Source organism: Giraffa tippelskirchi, chromosome 8 (assembly GCF_054371585.1).
Source record: "Giraffa tippelskirchi isolate mGirTip1 chromosome 8, T2T-mGirTip1v1.2.pri, whole genome shotgun sequence".
NCBI classification, from domain to species: domain Eukaryota; kingdom Metazoa; phylum Chordata; class Mammalia; order Artiodactyla; family Giraffidae; genus Giraffa; species Giraffa tippelskirchi.
Window position 1 is genome coordinate 32,044,453 of NC_137282.1, and position 17,989 is coordinate 32,062,441.

General features: G+C 36.5%; 1 long non-coding RNA gene across 1 annotated transcript; it reads left to right on the forward strand.

The window, feature by feature from the left end:
- The first annotated feature begins 10,441 nt into the window (after positions 1 to 10,441).
- On the forward strand, positions 10,442 to 16,948 carry LOC145518170 (uncharacterized). The gene is made up of 2 exons (XR_014062674.1): positions 10,442 to 10,491; positions 12,436 to 16,948. It is a non-coding gene; the product is annotated as an uncharacterized LOC145518170 (long non-coding RNA).
- Positions 16,949 to 17,989: the final 1,041 nt, after the last annotated feature.

A 17,989-nucleotide genomic window follows, 5' to 3' on the forward strand; every position in this document is an offset into this window, starting at 1 on the left:
GAATAATCGAGAAAGGCTTTTCCTCCATAATATAAGATTGAATTTTGATTTGTATGACAGTATGGAGCCACATAGCAGAGGTAAAGAATCTGCCTGCCAATGCAGGAGACACAGGAGACACAAGTTCGATCCCTGGGTTGCAAAGATCCCCTGGTGGAGGAAATGGCAACCCACTCCAGTATTCTTGCCTGGAAAATCCCATGGACGGAGGAGGCTCGCAGGCTATAGTCTTATGGGTTTCTTATGGGTTCTAAATCTATTTGGGGGAAAATCAACTTGATTAGAAATGTAGAGGTAAAAGCACTCAAGAGAAAAACTATATATACTGCATCTTAAAAATATAACCATTAATATAAGCTAGAATTTGTACTGGAAACTTTATACAGTATTTCACATCTTACAAAACCTTTACTATATATATATATACTGTATTATAAGATGAAAATCCTAGTGAATAAATACAGCATATAAACTAAACAAAGTAGTGACTTCCCAGGTGGAGCAGTGTTAAAGAAGCCATCTGCCAATGCAGAAGACACAAGAGACATGGGTTGGATCCCTAGAGGAGGAAAGGGAAATCCACTCCAGTATCCTTGCCTGGGAAATCCCATGGACAGAGGAGCCTTGTGGGCTACAGTCCATGAAGTTGCAAAGAGCCAGACATGACTGAGTGACTTCACACACACACACACACACACACACACACACACACACACATGCACATACACACACGAAGCCATACATGCAAATTTCTACAGAGATGTGTTTTTCTGGAAGAGGCCCTTGGTGGGCTTAAGTTTGGTATGTTTCAGTTACAAAAAAAGTGGTGTCATTGGAATGCAGAGACAGAGGAGAGGAGCCCCATTATATGCAACTCTAGAGCCATTTTGAGTAAGAGTAATCTTATATTAAGTTGAATGGGAAACCATTAGAGCATAGTCACCACTTACCAGACCAAAGTTCATCTACACAGAGCCCAATATATCTCAAAACTAATACAGTGATTCATACAACACACACATTTGATATTACTCAGGTTGAGTAACTCACAAATCATTGTAATTAGGAAGCTACTGAAAACATCACACTCTCCACCACGCTTTGCTTTCTTTCTGTCTTTCTTTCTTTTTATTTGGTAAGCTCCAAAATAACTAGCCCTGGGGGGAGATCAAGTGATGAATAACCTCATTCAGTTAAAAGAAACAACTACAAAAATTTCCCAAATGAATGGTTCATTGCAAACAGCCAAATGGCCATTGTTTAGTGGATGAGGTTTCCTCTCTTTAGTACCCAGGCGATGACTAATGGTTTTCCTCCAAAACTCCCACTTTTAAAAGAATGAATAAGCCCCAAAGGCCCCAGAGAGATAAGTATTACTTTCCTCCTGGTAGCTTAGCTAGTGACTGAGAGGGAAAAAGAACTGGACAATATTTCAAAGCCAAGACCTCTAAATGGGATAGTAGACACTCCACTTGTATATTCCTGAATCATTTGGCACCCAGACATTTTTTACAGCATTCTATGTATTTTCTGTCTTTTTCCAAACTCACTCATCTGAAGTGGGTTTTCTAGAAGTATGCTTCTGGGTGCTCTCCCATCAACATAACTGCATTACCCATGCTTCCAAGAGGAAAGCCACAGTGGAGACCCAATCCACCCCTCAGACTCCTGGGAAATTGAATCATCAGTGGTCTAACCACACAGATTAACATTGTACCAGCCTTAGTATTTATTTGCATAGTTTATTTTCCAGGGACAACTTTTGCACAACAACAAACTACTACAGAATAGCTGCTTGTCTTTCTGAAGCAAAATAGCTCACTGAATGCTTATAGAAGGTTAGGGTTATGTATTCCTTTCATTCTCTCCTCTCCTCTCTATTAGGAAAAATGTCAGGGGTTAATATATTTGGGGCTCACTGAGAATTAAAGAGGAAACACAATGTTTAGTGTCTATAATGAGGATATACATTAATTCAGGAAGGTCATGCTAGATCACATAGACTAGATGTGGCAACGTCATTTTCCATGGTAGCCAAAGGGGATTCAGTGATAGGCGTTACTTTGAGAAATATTTATTTTTGATGTGAAAAGGAAATAGAACCAGAGCATTCTGCTTGATGGAAGCCATAAATAAAATTTTCCCGCAAAGGGTTAGAAAGCAAAACTACTCTCCTCACAAACTGTATCACTTCAAAGTTCAAGGACCGGGGTGAAGAAATGGCAATATTTTGTGATGGCAGTGGAATACAACGCCCAGGTTTTATTCACTGAAATTGGCTTTAGTTCTTGGGAGACATCATCAGATAAAATGACCCAAACATTGGTACTAGAGGTATTTTTTACAGTGCTATAGAGAGGCAAAACACCTAAGTGGAACATACTTCCATATATTTTAATCAAGCAGCTAATTAACATGGACTATTTTTTTTAACAACTTCAGTATTTTAATGGGTTCGAAATGTATTTGGGGGAAAAAAACAACTTGATTAGAGACTTTTAGAGGTAACAGCACTCAAGATAAAAACTGAATATACTGGATCTTAAAAATATAACCATTAATATAAATTAGAATTCGTAATGGAAACTTGATAAAATATTTCACATCTTACAAAACCCTTACTATACAGATTGTATTATAAGATGAAAATCCTAGGAAATAAATATAGCATATAAACTATTTAAACAAAGTAGTGACTTCCCAGGTAGAGCAGTGTTAAAAAATCCATCTGCCAATGCAGAAAACATAAGAGACATGAGTCTGATTCCTGGGTGAGGAAGATCCTCTGGAGGAGAAAATGGCAACCCACTCCAGTATTCTTGTCTGGGAAATCCCATGGACATAGGAGCCTGGCAGGCTACAGTCTATGGGGTAGCAAAGAATCAGACAGGACTGAGCATGTGCGCGCGCGCACACACACACACACACACACACACACACACACACACACACACACACACACAGGGATTGTCTAAGAAGGTAATTTACAAAAGAAGACATGAAAATGGCCATTAAATATACACAGCCAGTTAAATATCAGCAGTAAGCAAAGAAATGGGTGAAGAAATTTTATCACAACTTTTTTTCTTTTTAATAAATTTAAAGATCAAGAAAAATTGCTCACTGTAATACTGAGGTTGCTGGGAATCCAGAAATTTCTTAGGAGTGTGATGATTTCAAACACTGCTTATGGGTATTTGCATTGTTAACTGCTTTTCTGGAGGGAAATTGGCCAAATATATACTCAGTAGTTAATCTTAAAGAAATAGTAATAAGGAAATGCAAAACGTTGACATAAAGATTTATCAAAATACTGTTTTTAGGAGTGAGATTTTGGAAACAAAGCATCCCACAAGAAAGAATTCTTTTACACACTGATGGTATATTTGCAGTAACAAGATACAGCATGGCCATTAAAAGAAATACTGTATTTTGGTGGAGTTGAGTGGGAAAGTCTTCATTCTCAACCCAGTATTTCTATTTCCCTCCACGAACTAGTTAGCTGACACTCCTGATTCCTCTTCATCTCATCACAGTTCCTTATTATAATGAAAATGGCTGACTGTGATCAGTGCATTGGGAATAAGAAAAGGGAATAAGAATCCTGCCTTTCCCTCTTGGGAATGAATTCTGTGCAGGTGGCATTAGCTCTCCTTGCCTCCTCTAGTATTTAAAATTTTCTGGACAGGAGTGTTAGGGAGGAAGATCTATATCAGATCAGGACCATTTTTTCCTGGAAGAATAAGCTGTTTAACATGGGCTTCAGTATCAATATGGCCCTTTCATGGCATTTATAAGCTTCATCTACTAACCTAGTCTTCATCATACTAAAGATGAATTTTGGCTCCATTCTACCAACACCCTTGTCTTACATGACAGATGTTTAGAGCTCAGGCAAGAAAGAGAACTGACCCTCACCTCCATCCCTACCTACACAGGAGGATAACAGAAGGATGTTTTAACTCATAGAAATGTTCACAGTGTGCTGTTAAGTTTAAAAATTATGCAAAAACTAAGAAATATAAGGCATTAGGCAAAATATTTTAACAATATTTCTCTCTGCTTATAGATTGGTAAGTGCTTCACATTTAACTTCTTGTATTTTAGTTTGTAGTATTTTCCAAGTTTTCTGCAAATTGTGTTATTTTTCTAATTAGATTTAAAATGTGACTTTGGTGAGTTTCTATAGAAGTCAGGAATCTTCTTCCCAAGAGATTATTACACATGAGAAGGTAAACTTGTCTTTGTGAAATGACAATCCTGATTCTGTATGACGACAAGGTGACAAGTCAGATGAACTTTCTCACCCATCCATCTCAGAAACCTCATATTTGATGACTTGGTGAGAAAGACATCATTACTGGATTTTTAAATTACTTTCTCTGATAATTTTACTACTGGAAAACTGAATACCTATGGGTACATTTAAAGTTTCAATGTATTTATTATCTGACCAGATTTGCAGGATATGATAGCTTTATAGTCAGGTTTATCTAAGGTCTCTTCCCTTTACATATTTGGCTATTCAGAAGTTCAATGGAATTCTTCAGCTTTGTGTTAAAAGGTAGACATTCTTCTCCCAAAAGCCATTCATTAGAAATAAATTTTGTTCATTAGCAATTTAAAAAAAAATTTGAATTTTAGCATGTTTTCTTTCATGAATGTATATGTGAAACTTTACAACCTGGTCATAATTTCATACTGGTAAATCCGAAGCAAATCCCCATGCAGCGTTTTCCCTATTCTGCTCAAACTTGCCCAGCTCTGTCTGGTAATAAATTCCCGGAAACACACATTTGGAAATGTGCACAGAACAAATTTAAACTTCAGTAATCCTGAGCACACCCATGTCAAAAACAAATTATGGGCACACAAGAGTGTAATTAGCAAGGTTTACAAACAGTACATGTAAAAAGCTTTAAGTGTTCACAGGATTGTCATAGTTTATGATATAGTCAATCCAATTTGAAGAATTTTTCCACTTGCTACTGTATGATTTCAGAAACTATATTCATAACCCTAGCACTGTGCTCTTTGAATGTGCTTAGTTGTGAGGAATGAATAGCAACTTAACATGCTTGTTTCCATAATATTCTTGCCCATAGAAACTGGGATTTAAACTTTCAAAGATACAAACATATTGCATGGCAATGTTTACAATGGAAATAGACTCTTGGAAGGCTTCTTATTGGAATTATGGATTTTTATATTTGTAGCCAGTATCTGTTCTCTTATCATGCTTAAGAAGTAGAGCTGATGCTTTTCTGGCCTATGTTCTATACAAGAACTACCAATTCACAGGTACACAGATGTGCATTTAATAAGATATTTCAGCAATTAGATGAGTCTCCCCTTTGACAGAGTAGATTTCTGAGTTGAAGCACGAGGCTTTTAATTTATGCTAAGAACAGTTCCAGAGCATAAGGAGTTCCAGTTCCACATCATTCCTAGCTTTTCTCTAAGTCTACCAGATGCCAGAACATAGCCCAATAGGGCAGAACAGCTTATAGTTAAAATAATCCAAGACCAGAAGAGCAAGCTATGGTGGTGAGAGGAATCAGATCTACTAGAGATCATGGAATATTAAAGACTGATTGCAATTTCCATCCTTCCTGATGGCACTGTAAGCCCAGAATTAATTTTAAATAGAATCATGAGTAGACCTATATAGCATTCAATAACTCACATGGTTAAAAGAAGCAAGGACAAGAGGGAAGCTGTGAACAGACATGAAGAGAGTGTTACTCGGTGTTGATTACTGTTTTAAGCAGTGTAATTTTTTTTTACTTGTAAGAACTAACTTATGGTAATTTTATTCAAATAAATATTTTGTGGCTTAGGGAATGACGGAAATAGCAAAGCTAGTAAGCAATGCAAAGAAATGAAATGTAAAAAAAAAAAGAGACAGAGAAGGGGTAATAAATGGGAAAAGAAAAAAAAAATGCTATCCCTAAACCAGCAAGCCAGTAGGTTTATCTGGCATTAATATGAGTCCAGATTGATGAAAGGAGGTTAAGTCCTGTCTTGTTCTGATTCTTTTCAGTTCCAGGGACCTGAAAATACTTGAACTTTCCAAAATGATGTAAATGATGCCTTGCCTATAATGGGAACATATGCATTTGGTTAATTTTGCGTTGTTGAAATACTCTTAGACATTTATTTCAATATACAATTAATAGCATATTGCAAGGCAAGAAAGAGTAACATTCACTATATTTTGCATTAGATTTTGCCGTGGGGCTTGATGTGTGAGGTTAAAAGGACAATAAAACACAAGGGCCATCATTCATTCCTGCTGAAAACAAGGCTAATCTGGGATCAGAGTCTGGAAAATTAAAAAGACTGCTTGATTAATTTACATAGGCTCAGTATTTTCCAAAGGGCATTAAAATGCCCAACACCTTCATAGTATCTCCCTTTTTATATCTAAATCCATGTAGGTAGATTATTCTCAAGAAAATTTAGTTCTGCAGGAAGCAGATGGAGATGGTCTAATTCCCTCTGTCTGCACTTCCCTTCAGGTTGTTAATGACAAATGCATTACAGTTATTTATTACAAATACATTAAAGGTGCTGGTGCAGTTCAATTCATAGAGATCTTATACTCTTCACATGTGGGAACTGGGCTTCTTCCCAATCCTGACAAGGCTTTCTGGGAGACTATAGTCCTCAAGAATACTTTGCTTTTTGTTTACAAATTTAAAAAGTGAAGGTACTATCTGCTCTTGCCTATTCATAGTTGCTTAAATTGTTTAGAACCTGAGGTCAGAATGAGAATAACTATGGCGGACTTCCATATAGTTAATTTCATCTGTAAATAATTAGCTCTGCAGCTCTTTCTTTTAGCCCTGCAACGGATAACAGTGAACCCAAAATGACCTGTAGAGGCAACATGTTCCCCAGGACAGACCTCTCCAAGTGGTCTGATGCAGCAACAGAAAAGTAGTTATTTTACACCTCCTTGTCATTAATATGCATAAACTACACAAGTAAAATTCTTTATGACTAATTTATAGCATATAAAGTTAGATAAATACTTGGATTTATAGAAATTCTATTTAATCTTCTGAAACAGTTTATAACGGGACAGACATAGGTCAAAAGGCACATTATGTAGACATGATAATAATTAGTCTATGGCTGCAGATTCATTTCATAAACAAGAGTTATTTAAAATATAGTTTCATAGGAGCTATGCAGGCTGCAACATTCTTCTTAATGTTAAACAATGGAAATGGGCAATAATAGAAAAAGAAAAGCTTGCATAATATCAATGATGAAATGTATTCTATATTGGTTTTTACCTAGGATCTATGGATAACCTGAAATTGTACGCAAAAGTGTGAGATTTTCATGCATTCATAGATTTTTAAAGAAAGGATCCATCCATTGGGTTTGTCAGCTTGCCCAAGGTCTAGAATCTCTAAGAGTGTATAAATTATAATTTTGTTACCATGGGTTTTAATGAAATACAGTATTTATTTAATTGTTCAATTCTTCTAAAGCTTGTTTAAAATAAAACGTTGTTGAAATACACCAGGTACAAGAAGACTGCATTCAGAAAACATTTGTCTTTTTTAAAAAAAGATGGTAAACTGCAGGGAACACAGGGAATTTAATAAAGAGAGATTGTCATAAGTATGCATACTGTGTAGAAAAATAGACTAAATGAAGCCAAAGCTGAACTTTTGTTATGTGAATACTTCTCAGTAAGAAATCTACATCAAGTTCATAATGATGGTGTAGTAGTGTTTGATTCATATATATATATATATATATATATATATATATATATTCAAAATAACAAGGTTTGATTATATCATGTTGTCTTTGAAACATTCCTGCCCAGATATTAGGCTGACAACTCTATTTGGCATGACTGTATACACAAATTACTGTATAAATTAAGAGCTTGAAATGGAGTGGCTTCTCTCTCCTTGTTTCCAACAGTTTGTTTTTGTGGATGTTAAGCTTAACTTCATCAGTTAAATGAGTGTGTGGCCATGTTCATATTTCTGATATTTTCACATCTGACAAGCTCTTTTTTATTAAGGAGGAGAAAACTATACCATATCTCTGCACTCAAAGGGAAGAAGTTTCTTATTTAACTATTTATTTTAAGAGAAACAGATTTAAGTATTTGTAAGCAACAAACTAATCTGAGGGCTTAATGAAGGGTGAGGTGTGTGGTATCGTATGATTCTTATGGCTTCACACATTCTGATAAATATAAAAACAAATACCTTGGGCTTCTCTGGTGGCTCAGTGGTAAGGAATCCACCTGCCAATGAAGGAGACAAAGGGTTCAATTCCTGGTCTGGGAAATCCCACATGCAGTGGAGTGCTAGGCATGTGCGCCATCACTGCCAAGCCTGTGCTCTAGAGTCCGGGAGCCGCAACTCCTGAGCCCATGTACCACAACTACTGAAGTCCCCATGCCCTACAGCCTGTGCTTTGCCATGAGAGAAGCCACCACAATAAGAAGCCTCCGCACTGCAACTAGAGAAAAAGCCCGCACAGCAGTGAACAGCCAGCACAGACAAAAATAAATGACAACAACAACAAAACCTTACCTGCATTCAAGATAATTGCATCAGGTGCTTCAGTGAGAAAAACTAACAAAGAGCAGTTCTATTAACCACCTTAGTGAACACGTTCTTGCCCAGCTTGGAGCCTCTCCTCTTTGCCGACTCAGGCATAGGAAGGTCTTGCTTCTTCACTGAGGCACCTAAGACTTTTCAGGGTAATTATATGATTCTTTCCTCTCCTCTGATATTGTTTGTCCCTGTAAACCTTATTTACAGAAGAGATTGGAGGTCCTTAGCCCACCTGGCTTTTCTATTTAGTCTAAAGCAACACAGTATCTTGGAACTTGCTCACAATGACCTAAGACGCAGCAGTTTGAGGATAGGATGGGCCTCAAATTTAAAAGAGGGTTTTTTTCACATAGTCGACATCTGTGTCACAAAATAATACGGATATTAAGTTTATTTCTAATCCCTGTTCAAACGATATTTCATACCATTTGCAACTTAGGCCAGTTAACAATTATATTTTGTAGAATTGTGGAGAGTCTAATGGTTACTCTAAATTTCTTGAGTTTCAGGGTTTTCCAAAACATGAAAAATTCCCCATAGTCTTGGAGTGGGAAGTAGAGTGTAAAAATAAAGAAAGTAGGCCACAAGCAGAAAGACACAGTTCTGTTTTATATATTAGTCTTCCCTGTAAGCTTCTCCTTGATTAAAGAGTTTCACAACGCTTATATACTTTTTTAAATCACTGCTTTGTTCTCATTCTTTACATAGATGAGGTCTAAAGAGGTCAAATAATATTCTCAAATTCATATTATCTAGGTATTGCAAGAACTTTCCCCATTCCTAATCAGGTGAATTCGAGGTCCCTATTTATCTTTTTGGCACTAAAAAGTATTGTAAATTCAAATGCATTCACTACTTAGCTAAAGTATTGGATAAGGAATTCACATCTTGTAACTCTAGTAACTTGTACTATGACCTTACTCTAGTAGGAACTCTTGAAGACACAAAATTGTGTGCCCATTTATTAAACCCAAGAGAGACACTAAGAAAAAATGCACACCTCAGTCAGTCACCATGAACTTCATCCTTCAACACTTGAAAAAGTCCCCTTGTAAGCATTTCTGAGCTTAGATTTTAGCGCTTTCTACTGTGTCTCAGGGCACAAAACAAGCTTCTATGGCCATGGTTCTGAACCTTTGAAGGTCTTTTGTGAGGAAAAAAAAAAAGTGTGAATGCACATGCTCACAAGGTATTTAATTCCAGTTTTGATGGAAGGTTTAGTCATCACTGCTAAAGATACATGGAATGCAGATCTTTGCAAAGCAATGCTAACTATAAGCATTCTCTGAGGAGTATCTAGGTGTCAAGTGTAATGTTAACTGCTTCACAAGCATTCTCTCCTTTCCATCCTTACAATGACCTTGATCTAAGTCCTATTTTTATTACGCAGATGAGGAAACTGGAGTTAGAACACTTAAATAATTCATTCCAGGTCACAGAGCACACCAGTTGACAGAGCTGGGAGTTGAACCCTTGCCTGTGTGATACAGACATGATCTCCAAGCTAATGTATTTAAATACAGTCAACTAAAATTTAAAAAACTTCTCTTTTGTAAAATGTGAAAACATCTTAAAAAAACATAGTTGGATACCCTCCCACACCCCACATGTCCATTTGGCAATACTTATCCTGATCTTCCCTGTAGCTCAGATGGTAAAGAATTTGCCTGCAATGCAGGAAACCTGGCTTCGATCCCTGGATCAGGAAGATCCTCTGGAGAAGGGAATGGCAATCCATTCCAGTATTCTTGCCTGGAGAATCTCATGGACAGAGGAGTCTGGCAGGCTACAGATCTTGGGGTCGCAAAGAGTCAGGAAAGACTGAGTGACTAACACTGCTATTGCTACTGCTATGTCATACTTAAGTTACAACAGTCTTGAAGATCATCACCAGGTAAATTTAAATGATTAACTTAACTAGTTTTGTTTGTTTGTTTTTAAGCCATTTAACCATTTTAAGTGTGCAATTTAGTGACACTAAGTACACTCACAATGTTGTGCAACCATCACCACTGTCCATTTCCAGATTGTTTCTAACATTCCAAACAGAAACTCTGTGCCCATTTAATAATTCCTTATTCTTCTCTGCCTCCAGCCCTTTTAACCTTTATTTCTGTCTTTATGAATGTTCTATATGTCTTTTTCGGTCTTATTTTACTTAGCCTGATGTTTTCAGGGTTCATCAGTGTTGTATCATGTAAGAGAATCCCATTCCTCTTTAAAGCTGAACAATATTCCAGTATGTGCGTAGCCCACATTTCACTTATGCATTCATCTGTCAATGAACATTTGGTTGTTTCTACCTTTAGACTATCGATAATGAAACTGCTATGAACACTGGTGTCTATTTTGGTCCCTTCTTTAAATCCTTTCGGTAAACACCTCGAAGTGAGACTGCTGGATCCTACCGATTATATTTAAATCTTAACACTCCTTTTGTTTGTATTTTCCTTTCTTCTTTGAATAACTTATGCACAGTTCCCAACCCCTCTCATCCAGGAAACTTCTGCTGTCCTTCTCAGTACTAACAATATTGAGAATATTCTTGAGATTTAGAATATTTTTCAATTCCTTATAATAAAAATAACTAGAATGTCTTTAGTGTCAAACTTCATTCAAATATTTTTATTCTACTATCAGGTTCACTAAAGTGATATTGGGCATGAAGTAAATACATAGTATATGATGACAGCATAATATTTTCTCCCTCATTGTCTTTCTGCCTTTCTTTCTGGGTGAACTTTTATTGGAATTATTATTTTAGACTGGAAAAATGAGGAACTAGTCCCAAAGACACTAATACCTATGATTTATTTACTTCCTTGCCATCAATATAGACACACTGGAAACTGGTTGATGAAGGAAAAGAGATTTCATTCCGTTGATATGCAGTATGTTTTGAAGATGCAACGGGAGTTTGTTTTGTTTTCCAAGATATTTAAAATACCGTAACATCACTTTATAGTTTTAATATATGGTACACAGATGGTAGTGTACATTCTTTTCAAACTATTGCTTCCTGTCGACTCTGTAAGATCAGAAACTACAGGAGAGGCTTCTCCCTGGTGGATCAGTGGTAAAGAATTGCCCACCCAAGCAGGAAACATGGGTTTGATCCCTAATCCCACATACTACAGAACAACTATGCCCGTGAGTCAAAACGACTGAGTCAGTGACTCAGTCTTCCCAGAGAGCAGTGAGTCAGGGGACAAAATGCGGTTTGACCAGGTCAGAGGTGAGCCCTAGGTCATGGGGTAACTAGCAGAGCTGCTGCTGCTAGACTACTGCTCAGAGATGTCGACAAACCACACAGTAAAGACAAGAGGCAGCGTATGACTATTGAGACCCACGTCTCCACTTAATCCTATAGGGGGCCACGGACAGGGAACCATCTTGCATCACTATGCATCTATATGTTTAGTTTTCTCATAAATTGGGAGTCATTTATTATGTTTGGAACTATGTAACTTAGGAGTTTTATTTGGAATCTCAGGTGACTAGCTGTATGAGTTGAGCTCAGATTTGTAAGTACATTTAACTAACTAATTAGGAGTTAGTAGGGCAAGAAAGGACTATACTTTTCTTTATAAATCATTAACAGTATGTTGATAACATGTCAACTAATTATCTTTTAAAATTTATGCATTAAAACCTGTAACAACTTTAATAAAGTTCCCCACCTCTCCTACAAGACAAATCATCTTTGAGTGACATCTACAGGTTACTGGTCACTTGGTCAAGAATAATGTGTTCAAAATAAAATTATAGGATATGTGAGAATGCAAATAAAGCTTACTCCCCTACTCCTGTAATAAATATGGTCTTTTCTCAATTACAGACAGATTTATCACAATTTTTAAAAATAAATTTTAACTGTGGAAACTTGGATTTTATACAACAACAAATCCTACATTCCAGATGAAAGAAATTTCATGTAAAGAGTAAAAGGCTGAATGAGAACTACTGATTCAGAAACTATCTTCTAATCATGATTCTATTACTTTCATAATTAGGGGCAATTATAGTGCTGCATTCAATATGCCAGCAAATTGGCAAAACTCAGTAGTGGCCACAGGACTGGAAAAGGTCAGTTTTCATCCCACTCCCAAAGAAAGGCAATGCCAAAGAATGCTCAAACTATCGCACAATTGCACTCATCTCACACGCTAATAAAGTAATGCTCAAAATTCTCCAAGCCAGGCTTCAGCAATAAGTGAACCAGGAACTTCCAGATGTTCAAGTGGTTTTAGAAAAGGCAGAGGAACCAGAGATCAAATTGCCAACATCCACTGGATCATTGAAAAAGCAAGACAGTTCCAGAAAAACATCTATTTCTGCTTTATTGACTATGCCAAAGCCTTTGAATGTGTGGATCACAATAAACTGTGGAAAATTCTGAAAGAGATGGGAATACTAGACCACCTGACCTGCTTCTTGACAAACCTGTATGCAAGTCAGGAAGCAACAGTTAGAACTGGGCATGGAACAACAGACTGGTTCCAAATAGGAAAAGGAGTACGTCAAGGCCATATATTGTCACCCTGCTTATTTAACTTCTATGCAGAGTACATCATGAGAAACGCTGGGCTGGAAGAAGTGCAAGCTGGAATCAAGATTGCCGGGAAAAATATCAATAACCTCAGATATGCAGATGACACCACCCTTGTGGCAGAAAGTGAAGAACGAAATAGCCTCTTGATGAAAGTGAGAGAGGAGAGTGAAAAGTTGGCTTAAAGCTCAACATTCAGAAAACTAAGATCATGGCATTTGGTCCCATCACTTCATGGGAAATAGAAGGGGAAACAGTGGAAACAGTGTCAGACTTTATTTTTCTGGGCTCCAAAATCACTGCTGATGGTGACTGCAGCCATGAAGTTAAAAGACGCTTACTCCTTGGAAGGGAAGTTATGACCAACCTAGATAGCATATTAAAAAGCAGAGACATTACTTTGCCAACAAAGGTCCATCTACTCAAGGCTATGGTTTTTCCAGTAGTCATATATGGATGTGAGAGTTGGGCTATAAAGAAAGCTGAGCGCTGAAGAATTGATGCTTTTGAACTGTGGTGTTGGAGAAGACTCTTGAGAGTCCCTTGGACTGCAAGGAGATCCAATCAGTCCATCCTAAAGGAGATCAGTCCTGGGTGTTCATTGGAAGGACTGATGTTGAAGCTGAAACTCCAATACTTTGGCCACCTCATGTGAAGAGTTGACTCACTGGAAAAGACCCTGATGCTGGGAAGGATTGGGGGCAGGAGGAGAAGGGGACAACAGAGGATGAGATGGCTGGATGGCATCACCGACTCAATGTACATGAGTCTGGGTAAACTCCGGGAGTTAGTGATGGACAGGGAGGCCTGGTGTGCTGTGATTCACGGGGTTGCAAAGCGTTAGACACGACTGCGTGACGGAACTGAACTGAACTGAATTCCACACGTGAATGGAAAGTTATAGAACAAATAAAACTTCATCAATGTGAAGATATTATAAACTGTAAAGAACAACTCTAGTAATGCTTTGATTTTCATGCTTCAATCTATAAAACTAGAGCTGGTATTTCTCTAATTAATACAACACTTGTTCTTCTTAAGGCTCTTAAAATATTCAATCCATAATTTAGATAGCATGTAATTAATGATATAGTTTTGTTGTGCTAAAAGTATTTTCAGGAAATATTTGCTTTTTTATAATTTAAGCTGAGAAATTCATTAAAACTTTTTAAGAAAGAAGTAACAACTACATACATTATAAATGATACATATATTTGTGTACCCACATATACATGGATATACACTTCTAAATACACCTATGTCTTATTTGTAATAATTTAATTTTATTTCACAGCACTGAGTAATGCTACCCTGCATGCTCTCTCAAACCCAACCCCACCATCAGCTCTCCTTCACCCAAGTCATTTCTACCTATCTTTTACATTTCAGCTCAAATAATATTTCTTTTTTCAAAAAAGAATTTGTGTGATATAAAATATCTGCAAGAGTCACTAAATAATAGAGCAGATACCTAGTACCTAAATTTGACAGAAGTTAACATTTTGTGATGTCTGCTTCAGTTTTCCTTTTAATACAAATTTTCAAACAGTGATACAAACTCTACTATCCTTCCCCCATCCTTCTCCTCAAGAAGTAGACTTACCAAATGCTGGTACGTATGACAAAACTCTCTCCTTGACAAAACTCTCTCCTTGACAAAACTCTCTCCTTGACCAAACTTTAGTCAGGGTCTTCTGAACCCTCTTCTCAACTAAGCCTCAAGTTTTGGACTTCCATGTCTGTATTCGCAGGACTTAATTTTAGTAAAACTTCTGCTAAATTAGTTTAGGCAGAATCCCCTACTCGGGATATCTGATCATATTTCTCACCCATCACTGCCTCTCAGGTGATTTTCTTGTCCCTCCTGCCTTCAGCAAGAATCCTATCACATTGATTTAATCAGAATCCCCTTGATGTTTCTCTTGGCTATAAATCCCCACCTCCGCTTGTTGCACCTGGAATTGAGCACAATTCTAGGAAGTCTACTTTCCCCTAGAGCACTGGTTCTTCCATAAAAATCTGTTCTTGCCCCCTCATTATCAAGCTCTGGTTTTCTTTAACATGCATCATTACCAGACAAGTTTGTTCTGTTGTCTGTTCATTCATTTTTTCAATTCTTATATATGTAGGATCAATGAATAAAAATAGTATTTTTGTGGTTTGCTTTTGAAAGTTTAATGTAGGTGGTACCAAGACATATGTGCATTATTCTCTCTTGTCATTTTCCTTCAGAGAACGTATAACATTTTGTAAATATACTTAATTAAGTACCTATTTGATGAGTGTGACCACAGTATAAAATTTTTGTAAGCAGTGACTATATTTATTTTGCTAATCAATTATTATGTATAGAAAATATTGGTACTAAAAGCACTGCTGAGAAGGAAACAGTCTTCAGAATAAGAACAAAACATGGATCACTTGAACTCACACTCAGAGAAGCTTCAAAGTAACATTTGAGAAAAAAAATATTTTTTTTAGTCTATGGCATTTTCCTTCAAGAAGCTTTCATTAATCATCCATCTTGTGCTCTGGCATTTTATTAAGTTATATGAGGCCAAACTTACTTAAGAGATGTTTTTTACTCTCAAGTAAACAGTACTTTCCAGGAATGTTTAGAAATTCTTCTTAGAAATCAACATATTTGGCAGACTTTATTTAAAAAATCATGGCCTCATGTAAGACAGGCTCAAGCATATATTGTGCAACATGGTGAATATAGCCAATATTTAGTAGTAACTAAATGAGAAGTAACATTTAACAACTATATAAAAATTTTTTAAAAAATCAAGTAAAAAAAATCTCTACCAGAAGCAATAGTTGACTGTGTAATGTTAGTCAAATTATTTAATTATATTGTCACTAATCACTCTTGTTTTCCCACCTACAGAAAGTTAATAGAGTTAGTACATCATTAAAGAATGCAGCCACTACATACATGTTTATGTATACCCCAAATGTATGTCCACATTTTACCTCATGTTGATTTTAAAATAGTCAATGAAAAAATTCATACATCTGGATACGTTCAGTGTTACCTACATTTAGGGCTTCCCTGGTAGTTCAGCTGGTAAAGAATCAGCCTGTAATGCAGGAGACCCGGGTTCTACTCCTAAGTCAGGAAGATCCCCTAGAGAAGGAATAGGCTACCCACTCCAGTATTCTTGGGCTTCCCTGGTGGCTGAGAGGAAGAAGAATCTGCCTGCAATGCAGGAGACCTGGGTGTGATCCGTGGGTTGGGAGATGCCCTGGAGGAAAGGCATGGCAACCCTCTCCCATATTCTTGTCTAGAGAATCCCCATGGACAGAGGAGCCTGGCAGGCTATAGTCCAAGGGGTCGCAAAGAGTCAGCATGACTGAGCAACTAAGCACAGTACCTTGCATATTAAAAAAGCAATATCCTTGTTATCTATTGAATCTGTTGTAACCTAGGTCTTGTCATAAGGCAGCCCACAGTATCTATTTTAAAAGTGACTGGTGATCAATTACAAATCTTAATCAGTAAATTCAAAAGGATACCTACCTAGTTCCTCAATTCATTAACTGCCTTTACTTTCAAGGGTTTTAGTAACTAAACATTGATGTAACTCTTATGGATATTTGCCTGGACATGACAGAAAGCCTCCCAAATATAATAATGATCCATATGCCCTAAAGCAGGAACTCAATTCAAAATAATGGCCTGTATAGATGTGAACTTGGACACCTAAGCAGAATGGCAAGAAATCAAAGATGTATTAATGGGAGAGCTTATAATTACATTTATGTGTTTTCCCTTTAATAAACTTTTGAAATGAAAATGCACATCTGATTTGTCTATATGCTTAATGAAGGCGAAAATTCAATCTAATTACATTCCTATTGAATATTTACTCCTAATGCAGTATCCTTTTAGTTTTGCAACATTTTAATTTAAAGGATAGTTTCAATAATAAACATAATATATTAAACCAGAAAAAAATAGTTTTGTCCAAAACCAAGAAAATGATTTTTTATTCCATTACACATTAAAATTTTTCAAACAAAAATATATTTTAAACCTAAGGTTCACTTTGTAAAACTATAAAAATATATTCATGAACTTCTACAGATTCTCTTATGGAGGTCACTTAGAAACAATAATCTTTTCTGTTAAAATTAAATGACACCTATTTTTAATATTTCAAAAATAGCATGCCATAATAGACGGATATTCACCTATTTGATTTTGGTCTTTTTGTTCTATATCACTTAAGTTATTACGGGTTTCCCTGGTGCTCAGACAGTAAAGAATCCAACTGCAATGCGGGAGACCTGGATTCAAACCTGGGGTTGGGAAGATGCCCTGGAGAAGAGAATGGCTACCCATTCCAGTATGCTGGCCTAGAGAATTCCATGGACAGAGGAGCATAGTGAGCTATGGTCCATGGGGTCACAAAGAGTTGGGCATGACTGAGCAACTTTCACTGAAGTTATTATAAAGAATGATAAATATTTTGTTTTCATATAAATTTAGTTATAAATTATATTTTTATATTCTTATTCATGAGAGGGATTTAATAATCAATTTTTTATTCTCAATCTAAATTAAAGTCATTTCTCCTACCTACTTATTGTAGTCTTCAAATCTTCTAACTGCCAAAAGTAAAATGCGTGTATTTGGATTAAAAAATAGATATTAAACACATCTGAGATACAGGTAAACATATGTCTCAATAAAGTTTAAATCTCATCATGAATTTATTTTTAACCCCATATGAGGATGAATCACATAGACACAGCTGGACTGCATATAAATCATGAGTTATTCTTCTCTCTGCCATATGCTGTTTGAGGCAATATTGGTGCAATAATAGAGACAGAA